Consider the following 26499-nt stretch of genomic DNA (forward strand, 5'->3'; position numbering starts at 1 on the left):
GGAAGATGGTATCTGAGGATCTTTGGTGAAACATATCAGTACATCTTGTAGATAGGAACACACGACTGCTGCTGAGCGTTGAGGGTGGAGCATTGTGGATGAAACTACACTCAAACTCAATGCTTAGTCCTAGATGGTATCAAGCTTCTTGAGTGTTGCTCGGGCTGCAATCGTCCAGGAAAATAGGGAGTATTTGAGCACACTTCTGACTTATTGTAGATAATGGACAGGCTTTTGGAAGTCAGGAGGTGAGTTACTCGACGCAGCATTCCTAGCTTCTGACCTGCTCTTGTAGTTACTGTGTTTATGCGGTGAGTTCAGTGAGTTTCTGAGCAACGGTTACCCCCCAGATTTTGATACTGGGGGATTCAGTGATAGTAACAACATTGAATGCCAAGGGGCAGTGATTAGATTGTAAGTTAGTGGTGATGGTCACGGTCTGGCATTTGTGTGGCGTCAATATTACTTACCAAGTGTCAGTCTGGATACTGTGCAGAAATTGTCGCATTTGGATATGGACTGTTTCAGTATCTGAGGAGCCACAAATGTTGCTGAACATTGTGCAATCATTGGCAAACATCCCCACTTCTGAACTTATAATAGAGGCAAGGCCTGAAGATATTTGGGCATAGATCACTGCCCGAGGGTCTCCTACAGACTTGTCCTGGAGCTAAGTTGACTGTCTTTTATCAACCATGACCATCTTCCTACGTGTCACGTATGATTCTAACCAGCGGGGAGTTTCCCCCTGATACCCATTAACTCCAGTTTTGCTAAGGTGCCTTGATACCACACTTGATCGAAGGCTGGATTGATTTAAAGGGCTGTCACTCTCACCCCACTCTGGAATTCAGCTCTTTTGTCCATGTGTGAACCAAGGTAATGAGGGCAGGAGCCGAGCGACCCTGGTGGAGCCCAAACTGGGCGTCATTGACCAGATTATTGCTGAGCAGATGCGGCTTGAAAGCACTGACACCTTCCATCACTTTACTGATGATAGGGAGTAGACTGATGGGGAGGTAATTAGCCGGATTGGATTTGTTCTGCTTTTTATGTGTAGGAGATACTTGGGTAGTTTTCCACATAATCGGGTAAATGTTGTTGTTGTAACTGTATTGGAACAGGAAAAAGTGAGGACTGCAGATGCTGGAGATCAGAGCTGAAAATATGTTACTGGAAAAGCACAGCAGGTCAAGCAGCATCCAAGGAGCAGGAGGGTTCATGCCCGAAACGTCGATAATTTCCTGAAGAAGGGCTCATGCCCGAAACGTTGATTCTCCTGCTCCTTGGATGCTGCCTGGCCTGCTGTGCTTTTCCAGTTACACATTTTCAGCACTGTATTGGAACAGCTTTGCGAGGGCAGTGACAAGTTCTGGAGCACAAGTTTTCAGTACTATTGCCAGAATGTTGAACAGCATGAATAACCTATGGAGTATCCAGTGTCTCCAACCGTTTCTGGATATCGCGTGGACCGAATCGAATTGGTTGATGACTGGTAACTGAATCGCTGCGGACCACTGGGAGGAAGCTGAGATGGATCTTCCACACAGCATTTCTGACTGAAGGTTGTTGCGAATGCATCAGCCTCATCGTATATACTGAAGTGCTGGGCTTTTCCACCATTAAGGATGGGGATACTTGTGGAATCTCTTCCTCCAGTGAATTGTTTCATTTCCCCAGCGTTTCTCAATGAGAAGTGGAAGGACTGCAGAACTTAGATCTGATCCATTGCTTGTGGGATCACTTAGCTTTGACTGTCACTTCCTGCTTCTGCTGTTTAGCGCACAAGTAGTCCTGTTTGGTGGCTTCACCAGGCTGACATCTAAATGTCAAGTGTGCCCAGTGCTGCACCTGCCCTCCTGGACACTCCATTGAACGAAGGTTGATCCTCTGGCTTGATGGTAATTGTTGTGAGTGGGATATGCCAGGCCATGATGTTGTGCGGGAGTACAATTCTGTTGCTATTGATGACCCACAATACCTTATGGAAACCCAGACTTGAGCTGTTAGATCTGTTCGAAGTCTGCCTTATTTAGCACCGTGAGAGTGCCACTTAAAATGATGGAGGTTATTCTCAATGTGAAGATGTGACTTATCTCCACAATGACTATGCAGTAGTCACTCTTACCAATATTGTCATGGGCAGATACTTCTGCAACTGGCAGAAGAGTAAGGATGTGGTCAAGTATGTATTTTCCTCTTGTTCGTTCCTTCACCACCTGCCACAGATCCAGTCCAGCTGTTATATCCTTTAGGATCCGACCAGCTTGATCAGTAATGCTGCTGCAGAGCCACTCTTGGAGGTGGACATTGAAATCCCCCACCCAGAGTACATTTTGCGTACTTAACACCACCAGTGTTTCCTTCAAGTGTTGATCAGCATGGAGGAGTACTGATTCATCGGTTGAGAGAGGTTGGTACATGGCAATCAGCAGGAGGTTTCCTTTCCCATATGTAAACTAACGCCATGAGACTTCATGGGATACAGAGTCACTATTGAGGACTCCCAGAGCAATTCCTTCCACTGTATCCCACTGTGACGCCACTTCTGTGGTGTCCGTCCTGCTGGTGAGACAAGAGATATTCGGGGAAGATTAAGGGGTGTTTGGGATATAGTCATACTCAGAGAACCTTACACTGACCAAATACTTAACTACACCAGCAACCATCCCAACACACACAAACGAAGCTGTATCAGAACACTATTCCAATGAGCCACCGCGCACTGCAGCACAGACGAACTTCGGAAAACAGAGAACACCTATACAATGTATTCAAGAAGAACGCATACACAAAAAATACAATTCGCAGACTTCTCAAGAACAAACCACAACAAGCAGACCAAACACAGCCAGATACCCTAACCACCTTACCATACATCAAAGAAGTTTCAGAAATGACAGCCAGACTACTAAGACCCCTCGGAATCCTAGTAGCACACATTCTCAAACAAAAACTAACAAGCTTAAAAGACCCAGTACAACCCATGGACAAAACCAACGTTATCGACAAAATTCCATGCAAGGACTGCCACAAACACTACGTAAGACAAACAGGAAGAAAGTTAGCCACCAGGATACACGAACACCAGCTAGCCACAAAAATACACGACCCCCTCTCCCTCGTAGCCCTACACACGGAGAAAAAAAACACCATTTTGAATGGGACAACACATCTATCCTTCGTCAGGCAAAGCAAGGATATGCCAGAGAATTCCTAGAGGCCCGGCACTCCAACCACAACGCCATAAACAAACAAATTGATCTAGATACCATCTATCAACCCCTCAGAATATGAACAGGAAATGGCATCACCACAAACCCCAGGAACACCATCCATGGCAAACATATAAATAGAAAGCAGGAGACAACAGCTTCGCTTCACTTGGAGGTCGCCACTGATGATGTTACCTAGCCAGGTAATGAAATGTCTAGATATCAAACCTACAGCTCAACGAGCAAATCTACACCCTATGCCTTACAGATTATGTCAGACTGCTGCTTGATGAGTCTGTTTATTTCTATTAACGGTTTCCTGCCAGCTGTCCTATTCTCGAAACACGGCCATATATTAGCCCCAATCCACAAAGATTTGATTTTGCAAATTGGGCTTGGCGAATTACCAAGGTTTTTCTGAAAATCCAAATGTATTACATCCATTGCTTCTCTTTCATGTCTCTCAGTCTGTTTCTCAATCATAATTCGCCATTTTATAAATCTATGTTAATGTTGTCCATGACCATTATTTTCAGTCCCAATAATTTCTGCTAAACCATTTACTTAATATGTTCTATGTTCCATGTACTATATCATTTTCCCACACCAGACTTGGTTTTCCTAGTCTTGTTAGAAATTTCTGTGAAGACAGAACTGAAGTAATGGCCTCATAGTTCTGCCATTTCACTGTTCCCCATTGCCCATTCTCTGGTTTCAGACTGTAAGGAAGCTGCACTTATTTTTTCATGCTTCTCACATTGACATGATTTAACAAGCTATAACAGTTCACTCTTCTAACCCTTGTGAATATACTCTTCAGAAACCGATCAATTTCTGCCATCAGATGCTCAATACTTGAAACCATACACTCACAGGAGAATAGACTCTGTGCCAACTGAAATACAGCACGTTCTATATTAGTCCCACTTTCCAACACCAGGCCCATAGCCGGGAAGCTATGACACTTCCAAGTGCTCGAACAAGCACTTTCTAACTGTTGTGGGGTGACCTATGATAACTCCCCTCTCAGCAAGTGCATTCCAGACCCCAACACCCTCTGTGTGAAAAAAATAAATCCTCTCTGAACCTCAAACACTTCACTTTAAAAGTGTACTCCCTTGTTCTTGACCCTCTGAGTAAAAGGAACAGCTGCTGTCTATCCACCCTTTCCATGCCCCTCGTTATCTTATCCTTCTGAATCACATCCCCCTCAGCCGTCTCTGCTCCAAAGTAAACAACCCGAGCTTATCCAGCCTCTCTCCATAGCTGATATCCTCCATCCCAGGGAGCATCCTGGTGAATCTCCTCTGCACACCCTCCAGTACAATCACATCCTTCCCGTAATGTGGTTCCCAGAACTCCACACAGTATTCCATCTTGGTATAACCAAAGCCCTGTGTAGCTCTTATAATCTACTCCCTGATTAATAAACGCTCCACCCAAGGTCCAATTCTTAACTAGTCAATTACCTCCAGCCACATTCAGGGATGTGTTGACGAGCACACTCTGAGCTTCCTAGTGTGGTGTCATTCATTGAGTACTGTCCTGTCTGGTTCCTTCTTCCAGGTTTACATTCCATCTGCCATTGATCCACCCATATGACCATTCCTTCTGCATCTTCATGCAACATAAGGTCTTCCTCCTCACTGCCAATCACCCGCCCAATCATTGTATCAAACGCAAACTTACTTATCACAACTCCCACTTCCTCTATCCACCTCCCTGCAGATTTCATCTACACCATTTATGAATACCACAAACAATAAGGGACAGAGCACTGATCCCTGTGGTACACTAGGGGACACTCGTCTCCAGTCACACAAGCAGCCTTCTCCCACCATCCTCTGTCTCCTGACACTAAGACATCTTTTGTTATAACTTGTCAAGTTATCCTTGATACTGTGAGAGTTCACTATATCTTTCAGTATCCCATGTGGAACTTTGTCAAAGGCCTTGCTGCAAAATTAAATAAGCGACCTCCTCAAACTAATTCAATCCAATTCGTTCGATGTGACTTCCCTCTGATAAAGTCATGATGATTATCCCTGATCGAACCTTGCCACTCTGATTGGAGTTCAATTTTCTCCTTCCATATTTTCTCCAGTAGTTTCCCTCGCAATGATCTGACACTCGCTTGTCTATAATTCCCTGATCTATCTCTACCACCTTTACTGTAAAGTGGAATAATATTAGCTGTTTTCCAGTTCTCTGGCACCTCCCCTATGGTCAGATTCTAATTAAAATTTTCAGTTAGGGGCTTTCCTCCTTTGACCCCGATAACAGCCTGTGATACAATTCATCCAGACCGGGGGATTGGTCCAATTTTATACCGGACAAAGCCTCAAATCCCTGCTCGTATTTTACGTCAATCTGTTCAAGAACTTTCCAGTCCATCTTCTCGAATTCTGTACCTGCATCCTCCTTCTCCCAAGTAAAACAGATGTGAAGGTCTCATGTAACAATCCATCAGTGTTCACCAGCTTCACACACAGATTGTCCGCTTGGTTTCTAATAGACAGTAATTGTTGGCTGATTATTCTATTCTACTTGTACGTGCAGAATATCGTGGGATTCTCGGTAATCTCGCCTGTTTGCACTTCTCCGTGTCCCTTTTTATTCAGTCCCCTCGATATTTCTAAGTTTCACTATAACCACCTTATGAAACTCAAGATCACAGGCTGAGTTTCCCCATCAGACAATCTTGCCATTTTATGGATTAATCTGGATTATACCTTTTGCAGTTCCTGTGTAGTCAGTACATTAAATCTTAGATTGGGACTCCAAACAGTGCACAATACTCTAAGTCTAGTCTCACCAAATCTCTGTGCAACTGGTGCACGATATGTTCTACATTGCAATTACATTCACATGAATGTAAACCTAATTTTAACTGTCCCGTTTGCATGTATTTTTCCCAATACCTTAGGCTTTATTTTTTCTTATGAGCTGACTGTGTGAGTTCTTAAAACATTGCTCCTGAATATCCAACTATACGTTATCCATTGTTTCTTCATTGCCTATGTCTACAAGAATCAACGTCAAACCATTCCAAAAAATGTTTGCCACTTATGGCTTTCATTTCATCGATGCGTTATCATACTCCCCGGTTTTGCCATTACCTTCTATATATCTAGCAGCAAATTTTTTGTCATAGAGTCCAACAGACACCCGATTGCGGATGACAAGTTAAACTATCTTTATCCTTTCTTAAACTGTCCATAATATTTATAGCCTTCACCTTATTCAGATTGGCTAAATGCCTTTCAGTAATGTATAGGAAAATAACATGACAATCCGCAATGCAATCAATATGTCTATTGCTGCTTCATCTGAAATTCTTGTATGAACTACATCTGGTCTGTCAGATTTATCAGTACACAATCCGGTTATCTTTTCAATAACGACCTAATCCCTGATATGAATGAGCTTTGACTTTACTTACACAAGTCCCATGGCCTCTTGGTATGTCTGGGAGAATTTCTGGATATTCTTCCTTGAAGATGGACACAAAAATAACTGTTTCTTTTCCCTGTGATTTCTCTGTTCTCTACAATAAATGATCCTGTCTGCACACTCACTGTTCCACATTTGACCTTGTTTTTGATTTTGTTTCATACATTGATAGAAGCTTTTTAGCAGTCCTTTGCTTTTCTTTTGTTTGCATGATTTACGTTTTTGATTTTCTTCTCAGTTTCTTGTCCATCCTTTACTGGGTCTTACATTTATCTGAATCCACCGGCTTACTACAACACTTGGTATTTTTCTAAGCTGCCTCCTTTGATTTAATAAGTAGATGAAGGTGGGGCTGATGGGATGGAAGGTGGACACATAGGAACGTTCAAAATGGCGGTGCTGAGTTGTAAGTTTGGACTGGGATAAGATGGGGTTTGGGGAAATGGGGAAACTGGTGAAATTCACCATGATCCCTTGTGGTTGGAGGATCCCAAAGCAGAAAATGAGGCTTTCTTCCTCCAGGTTTCTGGTGGTTAGGGAGTGGCGATGGAGCTGGCCCAGAACCCTCATGTCCTTGGCAGAGTGGGAAGGGGAGTTAATGTGTTCAGCCACAAGACGGAGTTGGTCAATGTGGCTGTCCCAGCGATATTCTCTGAAATGACCCACAAGTTGGCGTCCTGTCTCTCCAATGTAGAGAGGACCACATTGGGTGTAATGGATGCAATCGATGAGGCGTTCTATCTCCGTTCATCACCTATCACGTTCAACCCCACCTTCACCTATCGCATTCCCAGCTCCCACCCCTTTGCCACACCACCTTTTCATTCATCCCCCAGACCCCTTCGCCCACAAGTCTCATTCCTGATGAAGGGCTTATGACCAAAACATCGATTCTCTGTTCGTAGCATCCTGCCTGATTGTGCACCATACTCTTCGACTCTGATTCCCAGCTTCAGCAGTCCCCACTTCCTCCTCACACCTTCATGGCTTGCATGACTCCGATTTATAACGGTTATTTCGAATAAAACAAAAAATGCCGTGTTCTCAAAGATCATAAAACAAAACCAATGCATTGTGGTCACTGGTCCCACTGGTGGGTGGCACGTTGGCTGCATCACAGCGCCAGAGACCCGGGTTGAATTCCCGCCTCAGGCAACTGTCTGTGTGGAGTTTGCACATTGTCCCTGTGTCTGCGTGGGTTTCCTCCGGATGCTCCCGTTTCCTCTCACAGCCAAAAATGTACAGGTTAGGTGAATTGGCCAAGCTAAATTGCCGGTAGTGCTGGGTGAAAGGGTAAATGTAGGGGAATGGGTCTGGGTGGGTTGCTCTTCGGAGGGTCGGTGTGGATTTGTTAGGCCAAAGGGCCAGTTTTCACACTGTAAGTAATCTAATCTAATGAAAGGTCATTTACAGCAAAGTTTTCAATTAGCTCTTCTGATCATCCAACACCAATTCATAAATAACCTGATCTCGAGCTCGGTGCTTGACATACAGTTAATACAAACCATTTCACACATGCTCATGAGATCCATTTTTTCCAGCATTAGCATTCATTTGGGTTAACACTGTTTAGACATAATTTAAACAGTACATTATTACTGCAGTAGCCACAAACCTGTAGATCTTATTTTCCTGTTTGAAAACATACCCAACATTTGTATTGCAGCTTTCACGTTGATATATAACTCACATCACTGTTTGCTTCTCCTTCATATTTCTGAGCTCCACCTTATTAGATTCTGTAGAATCTGAGCGACGTATGCTCTGTGTAAATTAATGTTAGAGATCATCTCGCCACATCATTTATGCTCTTCTTCAGATCTCCTGTTATACTGGTAGAGTAGAGAAGGACAATGATCTTTCAACAATGCTGTGTATTTCCCCAGCCAGCTGAGACTGCTGTAACCTGGGTGGGGACCTAACAGCAGGTTGCTAAAGCATTGCTGCTGCTGTACAGGATCTTAGCGAGATCACATCTGGATTAATGTGTACAGATTTAATCTCCTCAATGAGGAACGGATATTGTTACATTTGAAGCAGCTCAGAGATTTTTTCCTCAACTGATGCCTGTAATGAAGGTATTAACCCATAAGGAAAGGATGATCAGGTTGTGTTTAGAAGAATGAAAGGTGATCATATTTTTACATCGAACACCGGAAGGAGTCAGCAATACAAGCCAATTACACAATAAATGGAGTAATCCATTCCACTTCTCCAACTTGATACACAGGAACAGCAGAAGGATATTCACGCCTTCGACCCTTTTACACCAGAACAGGACAAGGGTATTCAGCCCTGGAGCTTGATGTCAAGTTACAGGAGGAGGCCAATTAGCCCCTCGAGTCAAAGCACTGGACCCAGAATAGGCCATGCTGCACCAGTATCTTGTTACACAGCAACAGGATCAGTCCATCAGCCTCCTCAATCTGTAACACAGAAACTGGAAGAGGCCAGACAATGACTGGAGATTTATTACACTGGGATAACAGGAAGTCATTCAGCCCCTGCGATCCTTTGTGAGGGAATTGGATAAGGATACAAAGTATCGTGGACATTTTCTTAGTAAGGAAGTTGGAGGTAATTCAGACACACGTGTCTGTTGTGTGAGAACAGGAGAAGACCAATCACTCCCTCAGTCCCATTTCAGGGATACATGAGGAGACTGTTCAGTATCTCCAGCCTGTTATGGAGAAGTATGAGAAGACCCATCTTGCCTCAAAATGTTGCACAGCAACAGGAAGATTCCATAATCCCACAACCCTCGAACACATCAACAGGAGGAGGTCATTCTGGCCATAGAGATGAGTATATCGGAAAACCAGAAAGACGTCAGCCCATCAATTTTGTACACCAGCAGGATGATGAATCCATTCAGCCACACATGCCTCTTATACAGCAATTGGAGCAAATCCTTTTAAAACGTGTGCCCGTTAAACTGGAATTCAAAGAAAACGTAAAGGTTTTCAAAAGGGAAGAACTTACAATAAATGTATACATTATGTTAAAGCACAACGATAAAACTATTGTAATGTAAGGGAAATTATTAGAATCCGTTGTTGAGGACATTTGCAAAGTTAAACCACAATCCATCTGAGTCAACACAGTTTTACGAAGGATAAACCGAGTATGAATTGTTTGCTTGAGTTACATAAGGACGTGACAAACAAGTTTGATAGTAGGATTCCTAGAAATGGAATGTATTTGGTCTTCCTGAAGGCATCGGATATGTCGCTTCTCCAAAGAGTAAGTGGTAAGATCAGAGAACATGGGTTTACGAATAATTTATTAGTTTGGATGGAGGATTGGTTAACCAACAAAATACAGTCAGATGGAATAAATGTGTCATTTTCTTTTGGAAAATGCAATTTGCGGAATGCCAGAGATTTCAGTACTCATGTCTCAACTATTTTCCCTGGATATTATTACTCGGTTGACGGGATAGAAAATATTATTTTCAGAGGACACTAACATTGGTGGGAAATTACTTCAGAATGAAGATTGAAGAGATATAATAATAAATATGGATAGGTTGCTGAATGGTCATAATTTGGCAATGAAATTTAAATTGGATAAGTATGGGTTATTCAAGTTGGACAGCATAATAGAAAGGTAAATTATTATCTAAATGTAGATAAACTTCACAGTGTTTAGGAGCAGAGGGATATCGATGTCCAATTGCATATCACAGAACACCTGCATCAGGGTACTTCAAGTAATGAGAAATGCAAGCAGAATTTCAGTGTTTGTTTGGAAAATGACAGAGTAGAAAGGCAGAGTGTGTTACTGTAGCGATGCAAGGCATTCGCGAGGCTGCAACTGGTGTACAGTTTAGGTGCCCTGACTTGTGGAAGTGTGCATTTGCATTGGAGGTAATTCAGAAGAGGTTCATTAGATTGATTCCAGAGATGAAACGGTTGTCGAATCAAGAGAAATTGATCAGTTAAGGCCGATATTCTCAAGTTTATAAGAATGAAAGGAGATCTCATTGAGATCTGCAAAATGTTAAGAGTAATTGAAAATGTAGATGTGGAGTGGATATTTTCTCATGTGGCGCAATCTACAGCAAGACCCCAGCGTTTTAGGATTGAGAGATGGCAGGAAAGTGGAACAGAGGGTGCAATGACACCAGCCATGATTGTATTCAATGGCGGAGCAGAGATGACATCAGCCATTTTTGTATTCAACGGTGGAGAAGAGATGACATCCGCCATGTTTGTATTCAATGGCGGAGCAGAGATGACATCCTCCATGATTGTATACAATGGCGGAGCAGAGATGACATCAGCCATGATTGTATTCAATGGTGGAGCAGAGATGACATCAGCCATGTTTTGTATTCAATGGAGGAGCAGAGTTGATATCCGCCATGTTTGTATTCAATGGCAGAGCAGAGATGACATCAGCCATGATTGTATTCAATGGCAGAGCAGAGATGACATCAGCCATGTTTGTATTCAATGGCGGACGAGAGATGACATCAACCATATTTGTATTCAATGGCGGACGAGATATGACATCAGCCATGTTTGTATTCAATGGTGGAGCAGAAATGACATCAGCCATGTTTGTATTCAATAGCGATGCAGGTTGGAGGGGCTGAATAGCCGACTAATGCTCCTCGTTCTTATTCAGCCCTTCGAATGTGTTACACAGGAATGGGGGAGGACTTGTTATCAAATAGGAAGCAGGCACTACGGATAAATCAGTCTAAGGAGTTGGACAGGACGTAAAATGTTGAGTCATATAGCGACCACCGTTGGGTCCTCAACTATTTACAATCTATATCAATGATCAGGGGGATGGAACAGATGTACTGATACTGAGTTTGGTGATGTTTCTGTGATAAGAAAGAGATTACATTATCAAGAGAGAGTGGAGAGTCTGCAAATAGATACAGAGTGGAAAAAGCAAGGATCATAGTTTGGTAGGTGGAATATAACGTGATGTAACCTGTAATTTCATTTACAGGAATAATGGAAGGCAGTATGTGACTGAAATGGAGAGGGATTACAGGACATAATGGTACTGTGTACTAGGGGATTCACTCAGATCCGTTCAGACATGGGAGGTTTTGCTCCATCCCTGATCGTCTGCTCATTGACGCTCCAAGTGACGCCATTGCTCTCCGTACACATGAATATTTAGTTGTGGTTGGTTGGTGGTGGGATATTGTTTCGAAATGTGTATCAAGCGGAAGGCCTTTATCCAACACACATGCATTCCTTTCTTATCGTCTTTGGAGACCCGAAGACGATAAGAATGGCTGCCTCCTTCTGAATGAAGGAACTGTGGCTGATGTCAGGACAGAGGTATTCATCAACATGATGCACTGTGCATGGACACACTGTAACATTAATAGTGAGAGAGCTCCTTCAGTTCCGCTACCTCTCCCCCTTGACATGGGTACTCCGCAGATGCCATGTACACCATCGGGAATCCCACTATACTGGGAAAATAAGGATACACCTGGTAGCTCTCTCCTGCGGGAGAAACAATGTATTTACCTCATCCAACATGTACATCCTCCATCACCGAATGGTGGCATTGATATTGAGATACTGGGAGATGGTGGATCTGTCACCCATTCCTTCCTGGAAAGTTCCGGATCATAGAAGCTGAATAAAACTGTGACCCTAACAGCCACTGGCAGCACCATCCTCCCCCTGGTGTGAAGCTGCAGGTCGTGTTGAGGGAATTGACACCATTCTGTAGCCAGCATGTTGTTCAGTCAGGGACCGCTCAAACTCTGATCCTGGGTTAAGTGGAGCTTGGGAAGCTGTTCCTGGAAAGCCCGGGGTGGATACAGCAGATCCCTTTCCCCACGCACACTCATTGCTTGGTTTCAGAGTTTCCCTTCTCTGCAGCCTCTTTCCCATTTGTTGTTCATGTTGCAGGCTCAGATGCTGCAACTACAGTCCCCATGCTCCATCCCGAGTTGGGTCACCAAATCCTCAGATCTCCCTGAATGCTCACAGCACAACTCCAGCAAAACATCCCCAGCCCCTCCACTAAATTTTCAATTACAGGAGTCAGTCACAAACCCCTCGGCTACAAGTGTTGTGGACCAGACCAGAACCCCGCTTAGACCCAAACCTTTCCTTATTTTGAATACAGATGGGAAGTGTGCGTGCCAGATATGTTGTGACTGGACAAATCACTCGACATTAAGCAATGTATAATCTATTCAAATGCATGAGTTAAAATGCAATCAAACAAAAGAACATTTGGGGATAGCTTGTGTTTAAACACTTACACAAACAATAGACACTGTACCTTCTTGGTTTACACAGCTTGGCACAAAGATGTATTTAAATACAGATCCTTACAGCAGTTTTCCAATCCAGGGGGAAACAACATCAACAGAGATCTCAGAGAGAAAAGCAGCTGGGGATCATGTATTGAAGCTTCCATCCCTTCTGGAATCCCTAGCAGCTTCTGAATGCTGCAGCTAAAAACAAAACGAAAAAACCTGGTCTGGGAGAACTGGCCACTGCCCTTCCATTGTTACCACCGTTTTAACGAAACCTAAAGGCTTTCTCAGTTATTTACTTAAACTGTTTTCAGACAGCAGTTCTGCACCTCTGGCGTTGTCAGATCAGCTGAAATGGTTTGTTACATCAAATTCTGAATCTGCTTGAGAGAACACCACAAAACAACATAAACTGGGACAAGATGACCGCCCAGCATGGAGAGCTGTGCAGACCATGCTAGTGTGTTGCTCAGTAAACTGCACTATCTGCTCAGCATAGAGAGTATTGCAAACTATCATATGCTAACTATATTCACATCAGATTACTACAATGACTACAATGAGAAGACTTGCTGTGTGTTCAGCAGAGACTGAGAGAGAGTGTGTGCGCGTGCGCGATTGGCGTGGTTGAATGCAAAACTCAATGTTTGAGAAGGAACGCACATGTAGGAAACTATTTTAAATATGAACAACTGGCAGGCTTTTTGTTAATCAACAGAGAGAGAACGAGAGAAGTTTCATGGACAGACACGGTTAAGTGTTTGAGAATGTCAAAATAAAGGCATTGCCAGACAAAACAGCAATATACATCGGCGTGCACATGAATGACAGATGGATGGGAGTTTGGTGTGAGATCGAATCAGATTTGCTTTGGCAGGTTTGAAGCCGGGAGTGTCAGCAGCAGATTACTGGCTTCCTTAGACTGTATTTCATAGCTCAAGGTTCAAACAGTAGATGGAATAAACCGGTGAGATATATTCTGGAGTGGTGAGTATTTCAAGTTAGAAATGGTCAGGATATGGTGTCATGAATCAGCTCATGGTCAAAGGGATGCCCCACAGTTATGACATGTCTGCTTCAGCCGCGGTTATTGGCCAGGGGTGGGATGGAAACAGTGGAAGGAAATGGAGTTTGTAACCAGAACAGTAGAGAGTGACCTCCGTGGTCTTAATATTTAAATAACAAGGGCCATGATACAATAAATTGTAGTCCTCCGCTGGAACTATGCAAGACAACATAGAGGCCCATGAGTAACAATGTCAGAGCAAAGTTAAAAATCAAACAACACCAGGTTATAGTCCAACAGGTTTAATTGGAAGCACACTAGCTTTCGGAGCGACGCTCCTTCATTAGGTGATTGTGAAGGAACGTCGCTCCGAAAGCTAGTGTGCTTCCAATTAAACCTGTTGGGCTATAGCCTGGTGTAGTGAGATTTTTAATTTTGTACACCCCAGTCCAACACCGGCATCTCCAAATAATGTCAGAGCAGAGAGGGAGACAGTAATTGAACACATTTATTGATGTAGTTAGTAGTGGTCTGTAGAGTGAAAATCTGGATTAAGAGTTTCAACAGGAATAATAAAAGTGACAGGAAGTGTAGACTATATAAAAGAACAGTAGTACAGTCATATCCGGTTTATAGAACAACAAAATCTGGACAGTGACACTTACCAGGAACACCAACGATAGCCAGGAAGGGAGAATAAAAATATTGAATAATGAGAAGAGTGCAGTAGATCCGTAATGATAATGACCAACAATAAAATGCAGAAAGATACCAAACATAATTGGATAAACTCCTGTCTATTGTTGGAACTTGCCAGTCTAATGTTCCTAGGTTCTGATCAACTGTAGGAGCATTCCAGTCGAATGTACTCAGATACTGATCTCTCCGTGACCTCTCACCGGATTTGCTGATCCCTGTCAGTGCTGTCGGTTATGCCCCGCCCATGTTATGGGATAACACATTGAACGGCGCCGATTTATCATTAAAAGATGGAAACCCTCAACTGGGATAATTAGAATCCATGGAGGTTGACATTAATCACAGTCACTAAACAAACACTGGGAAACAACGGATGAATGGGCACCACACAATAATCAACAGACAGGAGTGTTCCCTTCCAGTTGTGGAACACTTCAGTGATCTAGGACATTAAACCTCGGACCTTCTGGTGACCATTCTTCAAGGTGGACTTCGGGACAGGCAGCAGTGAACAGGCAGAGGATGATAACTAATTTCGGTACCCTAAGGGAGGGCCTCAACCGGAACATTGGGTTCATGTCACATTACAGGTGACCACCATTGCACTGTAGACAAACATATACACACACACAAACACACACACAGGCACTCCTGTACACACACAGACATAAGGTCACACATGTACACAGACACTCACACACACTCTTACTGACACCCACACTCACACAGGCATCCAATCAGAGACTCAGACCAGTCTACACTCATGCACACACGTATACACTCTCTCTCACTGATAATCAAACCCCCCCACCCCAGCCACGCACGCACACTCCCACACTCACACATACACCCCCTCACAGATTTAAGACACTCTACATCACTACACACACATGTAAGCTCTCTCTTACACTCACAACCCCCAACCAAGACAAACACACACACAGAAAAAGACCCACATGCATATATATATTTTGTGGGGTGAATTTGTACTTGCAGAGTTACATTGTACTTTGCTCAAAAACTACATGAATTCATATAAAACTCTGTTATCTCACTTTTCAGATTAGAATCAATCAAAACATCATGGTACAGACAGAGAACACAGGGGACTAATACCTTCAACATATTGTCCAGCTAACACTCATTGTTACAGTTAACCTGAGAATGCAACTTTAAAAAAAAGGTTTTGTGATTTACACATGAAAGAAGTGAAGCTATCATGGCATTCGAACAGATGAAAAACTCAACAGACAATCAAGGTATTTTTCAATGTATAATATCAGTTACATCACACTGTAAATATTTGTTATAATTCTGTGCATTAGAAGTGTGTCCTCCACTATCACCTGATGAAGGAGCGGCGCTCCGAAAGCTAATATGCTTCCAATTAAACTTGTTGGACTATAACCTGGTACTGTGTGCTTTTTAACTTTGCACACCCCAGTCCAACACCGGCATCTACAAATCATGACTAAATGAACAGGCTCAGTTAACCAGTTCAACACATCACTTTTCATATCACTATATTAGGGAACATTTACTGGGTTTGGATGGAATGGACGAGGGTTGCTGAGGGATGGACCATAAATCTTTAAAACTTTTTTTTTTTAACTTGTATATGAGAGCATTAACAGGACACTGCAGGGGTCTATATATGTTCCTCTCTGTTTATGAAAGGAGGCAATTATAAAACAACAGATCGGTTGCATAAAAAATATCAGGTTGGCACGTTTCTAGATACCTTAACACAAAGTATAATACTTTATTGACCAGAGTGAGGATACTCCTGGTTTTAAGTGACCTGTTATCAAATCCTTTCATAATCTTGAGACAGAGCATTGAGACTGCTGCTCAGCAACTGGCCGAAGGAATTCTGTCCCTATGGGCCCCTTACAAAGGGATAAGAGAAGGCCATTGAGCCCATATTAGCCTGTTGCTACTTGAAAAGGTGGAAATCTAGAATATTGGCACATTTTGCCAACAGAATAATTCATACGAAGAGATGTGTCGCTGTAGCTGTATGAAGTGCTATTGAGAGTGCACCTGGAGTACATTGTGTTGTTTGTGTTTCGGTAACTGAGAAGGGATGGACCTCCATCAGATACAGTTTAACAACTGCTCGTAATCCACGGGTTGCTGTCTCATTTAATGTCTCGGGTCTGTTACACAGGGACAAGAGGAGGCCATTTAGCCTTTCTAGTCTATTACAGAGGGCCAGAGGAGCCCATTCAGCCTCTCGAGCCTGTTACAGAGGGGCAGGAAGTGCTTATTTAACTTTCAAGTCTGTTACGCATAAATATTAGTTTTAAATTAGTTGTGAAATAGGAAAGACCTGATGTAAACATTAAAGTTCTAACTTTTAACAAGGCCAATTTTGAAAGTGTTAGGCGAGCGCCATGAAAGGCTGATTGGAATACCCTATGCACAGGTAAAGGGATGGTTGGAAAGTGCAAGGCCATCAAAACTTGGTTTCAGAGAGTTCAGAGCCAACGTGTTCCCATTAATGAGAGGGGCAAGGCTGGTGGGTGCAAGGAGTGCTGGATGGGTAGATATATTGATGCTCTGATCAAGGTAAGGAAGGAGGCATATATCAGGTAAAAAGGGCTGAGATCAAGTGAATCCCGAGAGGTGTATAAGGACAACAAGGATATAGTCAACGGGGAAATCGGGCCAGAAAAATGTGGACAAGAGATGGCTTTAGAAATAGGGTTAACGAGGCATTGAAGAAATTCTACAAATCCTTTAATGGCAAAAGATTACCGAGGTAGAGAATAGGGCCCCTTAAAGATCAGTAAGGATACCTATGTCTGGAAACACATGAGATTGGAGGGATACCAAACAAGTATTTCTCCTCAGTATTTAATGTGGAGGAGGTTACAAGAGCGAGAGAATGAAGAAATATATAGTGATACCTTGAAAAGTGTCTATATCACATAGAGGCGTTGGACATTTTAAAACACATAAAGGTGAACAAATCCCTGGGACCTGAGCCGTTGTATCCCAGATGTTTGTGGGAAGCTAGGAACGAGATTGCTCAGCATTTTGCTGACATATTTGTAACATTGATTTCCACAGGTGAGGTGTCAAAAGGCTGGTGTCATTATTTAAGAAAACATAGTGTCATTATTTAAGAAAACATGGTAGACTGGTTAGCAAGGTTAGACTGCCTGGAATCCAGGGAAAGCTTTGTGCTGTGAGGCAGCAGTGCTAACCACTGTGCCACCGTGCCGCCCACTAAGTTGTGCATTAAACTTGGAGATCTGTGACCAGTGGCGTGCCACAAAGATCAATAGTGGGTCCACTGCCTTTTGTCACTCATACAAATCATTTGCATTTGAGCACAGGAAGTATGGTCAGTAAGTTTCTCTCAGACTATAATGGGACTTTGCCTGGTGAGCTGAGGAGTGACAGACGGAGTTATTTTAGTTAAATGCGATGTGTTGCATTTTGGCAAGACAAATCAAGGCAGGACATATGGATAGGGTTCTGTCGAAAGCTGCCAATTCAGGAGAACTCCATAGAAAGTATCGAATCACTACAGTGAGGAAACAGGCTGTTCGGCCCACCGAACCTCTAAACAGTATCCCACTGGTCAAACCCCTCCCCTATCACTCTGAGCTGCATTTCCCCTGGCTAATCCACCTCGCCTACACATTCCTGGGTGCTATATGCAATTGAGCATGGCCAAGCTATCCTTATCTGTATATCTTTATACTGTCGGAGGGAATCATGACATCCGGAGGAAACTCACACAGACACGGGGAGAATGTGCAAACACCACACAGTCATTCAAGGATGGAATTAAACCCTGTGCTCGGAAGCAACAATGCTAGTCACTGAGTACTGTGTCACCTTGTGGTGCAGGTTCTCCGTTCCTTGAAAGTGCCGTCACAGGTAGATAGTATAATGAAGAAGACATTTGGTGATCTTCCCTTTATTGGTGCATGCTTTGTGTCTAAAAATTTGCATGAAATGTTGCATCTGTACATTGGTTTGGCCACTTTTGTAATATTGCCTTTAGTCCGAGTCACACTGCTGTAGGAAAGATGTTGTCAAACTTGAAAGGGTGCAGAAGAGACTTAAAATAATGTTGCAGGTGTTGGATGCTTAGAGTTACAGGGAGAGTTTGAATAGGCTGGGACTATTTTCAAGTGTTGAGACTGAGGGGTGATGTTAAATAGTTTTACAAAATCATAAAGGGCATAGATAAGGTAAACAGTCAACGTCTTTTCCCAGGATAGGCGAGTCCAAAATTAGAAGACAAATGTTTAGGGTGAGACAGGAAAGATTTAAAAAGAAACATGAGGGACAATATTTTTACACAGAGAGTGTTGTGTGTGTGGAATGAACAGCCAAAAGAGGTGGTAGAGACAGGTACAGTTACACCATTTAAAAGGCATTTGGATGGATACATGCATGGGAAGTGTTTAGAGGGAGATGGGCCAAGTGCTGGCAAGAGGGACGAGTGTTATTTAGGATATTTGGTCGGTATGGACGAAAGGTCTTTTTCCGTGCGGTAAATCTCTGAGACTCTATTGGCTCTTGAGTGTATAACACAGAACAGGAGGAGGCTATTCAGATTCTAAATTACTCAATTACTGAGAGTAAAATACAAAAATACATCATTCAGATTTTGATGGTGTTTTACAGAAACAGGAGAAAGGTTTTTAGACAAGAGAAGCTGTAAAGAATGTGAAGAGGCCATTCAGGCCTTCGACTCCATTCCACAGGAGCAGCAGGTGAGCACAGAGCTATTGGAGCCTATTAGTCAGTAGTAAGAGGAGGACATCTATTTTCGCAAACCTTGGATCAGGAAGCCTCACTCAGCTGCTCGAGACTGGGACAGAGGGACAGGAGAGGTTCACTCAGAGCTCAAAACTGGGGCACAGGGAAATCTGGAGGTTAGTGAGGCCCCAGCATCTGTTATGCAAGGACAGCAGGAGGTGATTCACTCCCCACCAGTATGGGACACTGGGAGATAAGGGGAATTTGCTTGGAACAAAGAAAAATATATGAATTAGTTGCATTAGTGGTCCATTCAATCCGGCCCCACCATTCACTAAGACCACGACTGATCTGATGGTGATTCCCTCATTCCATATTACGGATACTCCCCTCTCTGCAGCCTCTACTCCATTTGTTGGTCATGTTGCAGACCCATCACTCATCCAGAGGGTCGGGTCACCATCACTCAGCCAGAGGGTCGAGTCTAACCGGGCGAATCAGGATTTGAAGGGTCCAATCACAAGAATGAAAACACAAAATAAAGGTATTGCTAGATGTTTAGTTCTCTCGCATTCTCAATCCAACTCACAAAACTACCCCATCCATTACACTTTCAGAATTGAGCACTGTGTATATCCGACTAGTGTATAGCTGAATGCAACCAGCAATATCCAGAGTGGAACTCTGTGCAGCCCACACCAATGCTTGATCTATTATTCTGGACTAAATGTCCAGCATGGGGAGTTGTGCAGACCGCATTGGTTCATTCATATATAAACCCAGACTGTTGCATTGTGCGGTAACACTGTGTTAGATCACTGCCCAGTGTGGGGAAACATATAACCAATGCTGGAAGTGTCAGGATGTGCAATTTCATCCATTTACAGCTCCATATCTCCACTGTACCTTGACAAGGGGTGCTGCGAATGTGAAAATCACTGCGAGGAAGAGATGTAAATGGAAACAATTTAAATGCCAATAGTTCTGATTAAGGCACATATCCCTCTCGTAATTAAAGTTGAAATAACTGAGATAATATTGAATGAGGTTTTGTGAACGATGAAAAGAAGTGAGAGGGGGATGGTGATGTTATAGTGGTTGCACTATAAGCCTCCAAATAATCAATGGGAATTAGAGGAACAAATATTGAGGGAGACTGGCGAGGCTTGCAGGAGCAATAGGGTTGTTGTAACAGGTGATTTTAATTTTCCTGACATGGACTGGGACTTCCAGAGGGTTAAGAATTTAGATGGAATGTAATTTGTTAAGTGTGTTCAGGAAAGCTTCCACAAGCAGCATGTAGAGGGTCCTACTCGGGAAGTGATAGAGCTGTACTAATTTTAAAATAGTTATGGTAGGGACAAAATTGGTCCACAGTTTCAAGTTCTAAATTGGGGCAAGGCGTATTTTGTTGGAATTAGACAGAGGATTGCAGGGGTTGATTGGAGTAGTTTGTTTTGAGGTAAAAGGATCCCGGGCAAGAGGACGGCTTCAAAAGTGAGAAAGCTCAAGTTCAAGGTCTATATGTTCTTGTGAAGGTGAAGGGAAAGTGAGGGTGGATGAGAGAATCCTGGATGACAAGAGATATTGCGGCTTTGACCAGAAAAAAAAGAGGCGTTGCTCAGGTGCAGGCAGCTGGGACCAAGGGAATCCATGGAGGTACACAGGGTATACAGGAGCTTACTGAAGAAGGAAATCAGGAAGGCGAAAAGGGGGTATGAAGTAGCCTTGGCTGAGCAGATTAATGTGAATCCAAATTCAGTATAGGAAAGAAAACGAACAACCAGAGAGAGAATAGGAGGTCTTAAAAACCAAAATGGGCATACATCTGTAAAACCTCAAGAGATGGGTGAAGTCCTCAATTTCCCTTCTGTGTTTAACATGAAGAAAGACATGGAGATCTGTGACCTTTGGGAGGTTAGTTGTGATATCTTGGTACAGTCTCTGTCACAGTAGAGGTGCTGATGGACATATTAGAATGCATAAAGTCTGCTAAATCTCTTGGACCTGAGAGATAGGTCCAAGAGCACTGCAAGAGCTCAAGAACTGGAGTAGGAATAACCCGAGTAACTATAGGCCGGTGAGTCTTACTTAGAACAGAGAACATAGAACATAGAACATAGAAATATACAGTGCAGTACAGGCCCTTTGGCCCTCGATGTTGCACTGATCCAAGCCCACCTAACCTACACTAGCCCACCGTCCTCCATATGCCAATCCAATACACGTCTAAATGCCCATAAAGAGGGAGAGTCCACCCCTGCTACTGGCAAGGCATTCCATGAACCCACGACTCGCTGAGTAAAGAATCTACCCCTAACATCTGTCCTATACCTACCACCCTTAATTTAAAGATATACCCCTTGTAATAGCTGACTCCATAAGTGGAAAAATGTTCTCATGGTCAACCCTATCTCAACCCCTAATCATCTTGTACACCTCTATCAAGTCACCATTAAACCTTCTTTTCTCCAATGAAAACAGCCCCAAGTGCCTCAGCCTTTCCTCATACGATCTTCCTACCATACCAGGCAACATCCTGGTAAACCTCCTCTGCACCCGTTCCAGTGCCTCCACATTCTTCCTATAGTATGGCGACAAAGAACTGCACACAATACTCCAGATGTGACCGCACCAGAGTCTTATACAACTGCAACATGACCTCAGGACTCCGGAACTCAATTCCTCTACCAAGAAAAGCCAGTAAGCCATTTGCCTTCTTCACTGCACTATTTACCTGGGTGGCAACCATGGGCATTTAAACGTGCATTGGATTGGCATATGGAGGACGGTGGGCTAGTGTAGGTTAGGTGGGCTTGGATCGGTGCAACATCGAGGGCCAAAGGGCCTGTACTGCGCTGTATATTTGTATATGGACACCAAGATCCCTCTGCTTATCCATACTACCAAGTATCCGACTATTAGCCCAGTACCCCGTCTGGATTAGTGGTGCTGGAATTGCACAGCAGTTTAGACAGCATCCAAGGAGCTTCAAAATCAACGTTTCTGGCAGAAACAAAAATAAGCAATAAATAACAAAACAAAAAACGGCTCAGAATAACAAAACGATAGCTCTTGTTCTTTAAGAGCTTTAACTGACACACATTCATATGTTCACAATTATTCATGTTAGATTCATTAGACAATATCGTCATGGCTATATAAAAGCCCTTTTTAGAGTGGCAGGTAAGCCAGTATCGCGGTAATCCAAAAAGGGTTGCCATATCTTATATAAATCACTGCTTTTCGGTGCACCATGCTAGTGAGAAAGTCCAAAGGGATATTCTCCATGACAAGCTTACAAAAACCCAACAGACCCGGGGGTGGGTGGGTGGGGGGGGGGGGGGGTGCGGGCGGTGGGGCATGGTTGAGGGGGGGGGGGGTTTCAGACATCCAACACAACAGAATATTTTTCCTGGAACAGGAAGTGTGGGGGAGATACTAAACGAGTATTTGGCATTAGTAATTACTGTGGAAAAGGATATGGAAGATATAAACTGTAGGGAAACAGATGGTGACATCTTGCAAAATGTCCAGGTTACAGAGGAGGAAGTGCTGCATGTCTTAAAACGGGTAAAGGTGGATAAATACCCGGGACCTGATCAGGTGTACCCTAGAACTCTCTGGGAAGCTAGAGAAGTGATTACTGGGCCTCTGGCTGAGATATTTGTAATATGGATAGTCACAGGTGAGGTGCCGGAAGACAAGAGGTTGGCTAACGTGTTCCCTCTGTTTAAGAAGGGTGGTAAGGACAAGCCAGGGAACTATAGAAAAGTGAACCTCACGTTGGTGGTGGGCAGGTTGTTGGAGGGAATCCTGAGGGACAGGATGTGCATGTATTTGGAAAGGCAGACGACTGATTAGGGATAGTCAACATGGCTTTGAGCGTGGGAACTCATGTCTCACAAACTTGATTGAGTTTTTTGAGGAAGTAACAAAGAGGATACATGAGGGCAGAGGGGTCGATGTGATCGATATGGACTTCAGTAAGGCGTTCGACAAGGATCCCCATGGAAGACTGATTAGCAAGGTTAGGTCTCATGGAATACAGGGAGAAGTAGCCATTTGGATACAGAACTGGCTCAAAGGTAGAAGACAGAGGGTGGTGGTGGAGGGTTGTTTTTCATACTGGAGGCCTGTGAACAGTGCAGTGCCACCAGAATTGGTGCTGGATTCACTACTTTTTGTCATTGACATAAATGATTTGGATGCGAGCATAGGAGGTACAGTTAGTAACTTTGCAGATGACACCAAAATTGGAGGTACAGTGTACAGCGAAGAGGGTCACCTCAGATTACAACAGGATCTTGACCAGCTGGGCCAATGGGCTGAGAAATGGCAGATGGAGTTTAATTCAGATAAATGCGAGGTGCTACATTTTGGGAAAGCAAATCTTAGCAGGACTTATACAATAATGGTAAGGTCCAAGGTAGTTTTGCTGAACAAAGAGACCTTGGAGTGCAGGTTCATAGCTCCTTGAAAGTGGAGTCGCTGGTAGATAGGATAGCGAAGAAGGCGTTTGGTATGCTTTCCTTGTTGGTCAGAGTATTGAGTACAGGAGATGAAAGATAATGTTGCAGCTGGTTGGAATATTGTGCGCAATTCTGGTCTCCTTCCTATCGGAAAGATGTTGTGAAACTTGAAATGGTTTAGAACACATTTACAAGGATGTTGCCAGGATTGGAGGATTTGAGCTACAGAGAGAGGCTGAATAGGCTGGGGCCGTTTCACTGGAGCATCGGATGCTGAGGGGTGACATTATAGAGGTTTTCAAAAGTATAAGGGCATGGATAGGATAAATAGATAAAGTATTTTCCCTGAGGTCAGGGACTCCAGAAGTGGAGGGCATAGGTTTAGGGTGAGAGAGATAAGATATAAAATACATCTACAGGGCAACTATTTCACACAGAGGATGGTACGTGTATGGAATGAGCTGCCAGGTGAAGTGGGGGAGGCTGGTACAAGTGCAACATTTAAGAGGCATTTAGATGGGTATATGAATAGGAAGGGTTTGGGGGGTTATGGTCTGGGTGCTGGCAGGTGGACTAGATAGGTTTGAGATACGTGGTTGGCATGGATGGGTTGGACCGAAGGGTCTGTATCCATGCTGTACATCTCTATGACTCTATGACTAATATTAATCTCTGTTTTTTTAGAGCACAATACTGGTGAGAAAATCCAAAGGGATATTCTCCATGATGAGCTCACAAAGACCCAACAAACCCTGGGAGTTTCAGACATCACAGCAGAATATTATTTCCAAGCACAGAATGTAAGGATATACTTTTTTTTTCCCATGTGCATCTGCGTAAGATACTCTGGGCAGGCCCAGGAAAAGGGAAACCGAGTCCATCTCCAATTCGGTCCCCAAGAACCACTCTACCACACCTGACACAGTACTCCAATATATAATAACCTGCAGCAGGACCACATGCAATGGGTAAGAGTGCCTGTTGTCATTCTGCATTTAGGACATGCAAAATATCATCCCACTTTTTATTTTGAGAAACTCTGGTCTCAGATAGACCCTATGAAGAATTTTCAACTGCATGGAATGGGCCCTATTTCAGATCAAAATCCTTCGAGTATTTTCACTGATATGCTCCCATGTCTCCGAAGAGATCTACACCCCCAACTCTCTCGCACAGACGTCACAGAGCTGCACAATCACATCTGATGGGACACTCTCCAACTAATGATAAAGGGTACTGAAAAAGAATGCATCCTTTTGCAAAAAAGAACCCACTTCTCTGTATCTGATTGAATGTTAAAAGTGTCTGTTAAAAGTTGTTTTTTAAATCAAATCTCTAATCTGGAAACAAAAACAAAAGAAGTCTCTTCTAGGTAGTCCATACTTACGAGTTATTTGATCAAATGATATCATTGTTTCTTCCTCAAGTAACACTTGGTGGCTCAGTGGTTTGCACTGCTTACTCACAGCACCAGGGTATCGGGTTTGGTTCCAGCGTTGGGTGACTGGCTGTGTGGAGTTAGTATATTCTCAATTGTGTCTGCGTAGGTTTCCTCCCACATTCACAAAGACATGCAAGTTAGATGAATTGGCCATTGCTAAATCGCTCATAATGTTCCAGGATCTGTAAGTTGGGGCATTAGTCAGGGTAAATATAGGATGGTAGGGGAATGGATCTGGGTGGGTTACTCTTCAGAGGGTCGAAGTGGACTTGCTGGGCCCAAGGACCTGTTTCTACACTGTCGGGATTCGACTAATTCTAAATAACCCAGCAAGGTACCCCCCTCGCTGCCCACAGTTTACACCTGGAATCCATTATCCCCGGATGACAACCCGGTATACCAATTATAGGGGTAAGAAACATGGTTTTGGCTGCACTGCCCTTGATCTCATTGTCGCATTATCCTTCAAGTTTTAACAGTATTAATAATCATTAGTTTATGACAACATTCCATAAATGTTGTCATTTTATCTAAGAACAACTGTCTAATAAGGGTACACTTTTTCTGAGAGGGCTCAATATCTAGCCATGTTGATGCCGAGACCTCAGCGGCCCAGGCACTAACATACGATGAACAAAAACTTGATTGATTGCTTTTAATCGGGGAGATCAACTCCCCACAATCTGTGGGACAGTTGCAATTTTGTTAGCTTGATAAAGAATTGCTTACGGTGCCAAATAAAAGAGCTAAACACTCCATTATGTTTCCTAAATATCTGTCTGGGAAACATCAAAGAAAGCATTCACACGGAGGGTAGGAAATGAGGAAGGACATTCATTTTAATAACAGCTATCCGACCTAGCCAGGATTTTGGAAATGGCTCCCATCTTTGAAGCTCTTGTTTAATTTTGTCAAACAAATGGACATAGTTCACGTTAAATAAATGATCAAAGACAGATGCAATGAATATACCGAAATTGGGAAACCTCCCCCGTGACTATTTAAAAGGAAACCAGGATTTGCCCTCAGTATCAGGTATTTCCCTAAGACCTCCCATAGACATGGCCTCCAACTTTGTAAAATTAATCTTATCGTCCGGAATGGCAACAAGTGAATTAATGCATTGCATCACATGAACTACCGAAATTGCGGGATTTCACAAAAACATAAGACCCTCATCTGCATACAATGTATTCTTACGTGACTTCTATTCCACTTCTGGGGCAGATATGTTAGCA

Source organism: Chiloscyllium plagiosum, unplaced genomic scaffold (genome assembly GCF_037043375.1).
Source record: "Chiloscyllium plagiosum isolate Xiang-an unplaced genomic scaffold, Cpla_swu_hap1 HiC_scaffold_39, whole genome shotgun sequence".
Taxonomy (NCBI): Eukaryota; Metazoa; Chordata; class Chondrichthyes; order Orectolobiformes; family Hemiscylliidae; genus Chiloscyllium; species Chiloscyllium plagiosum.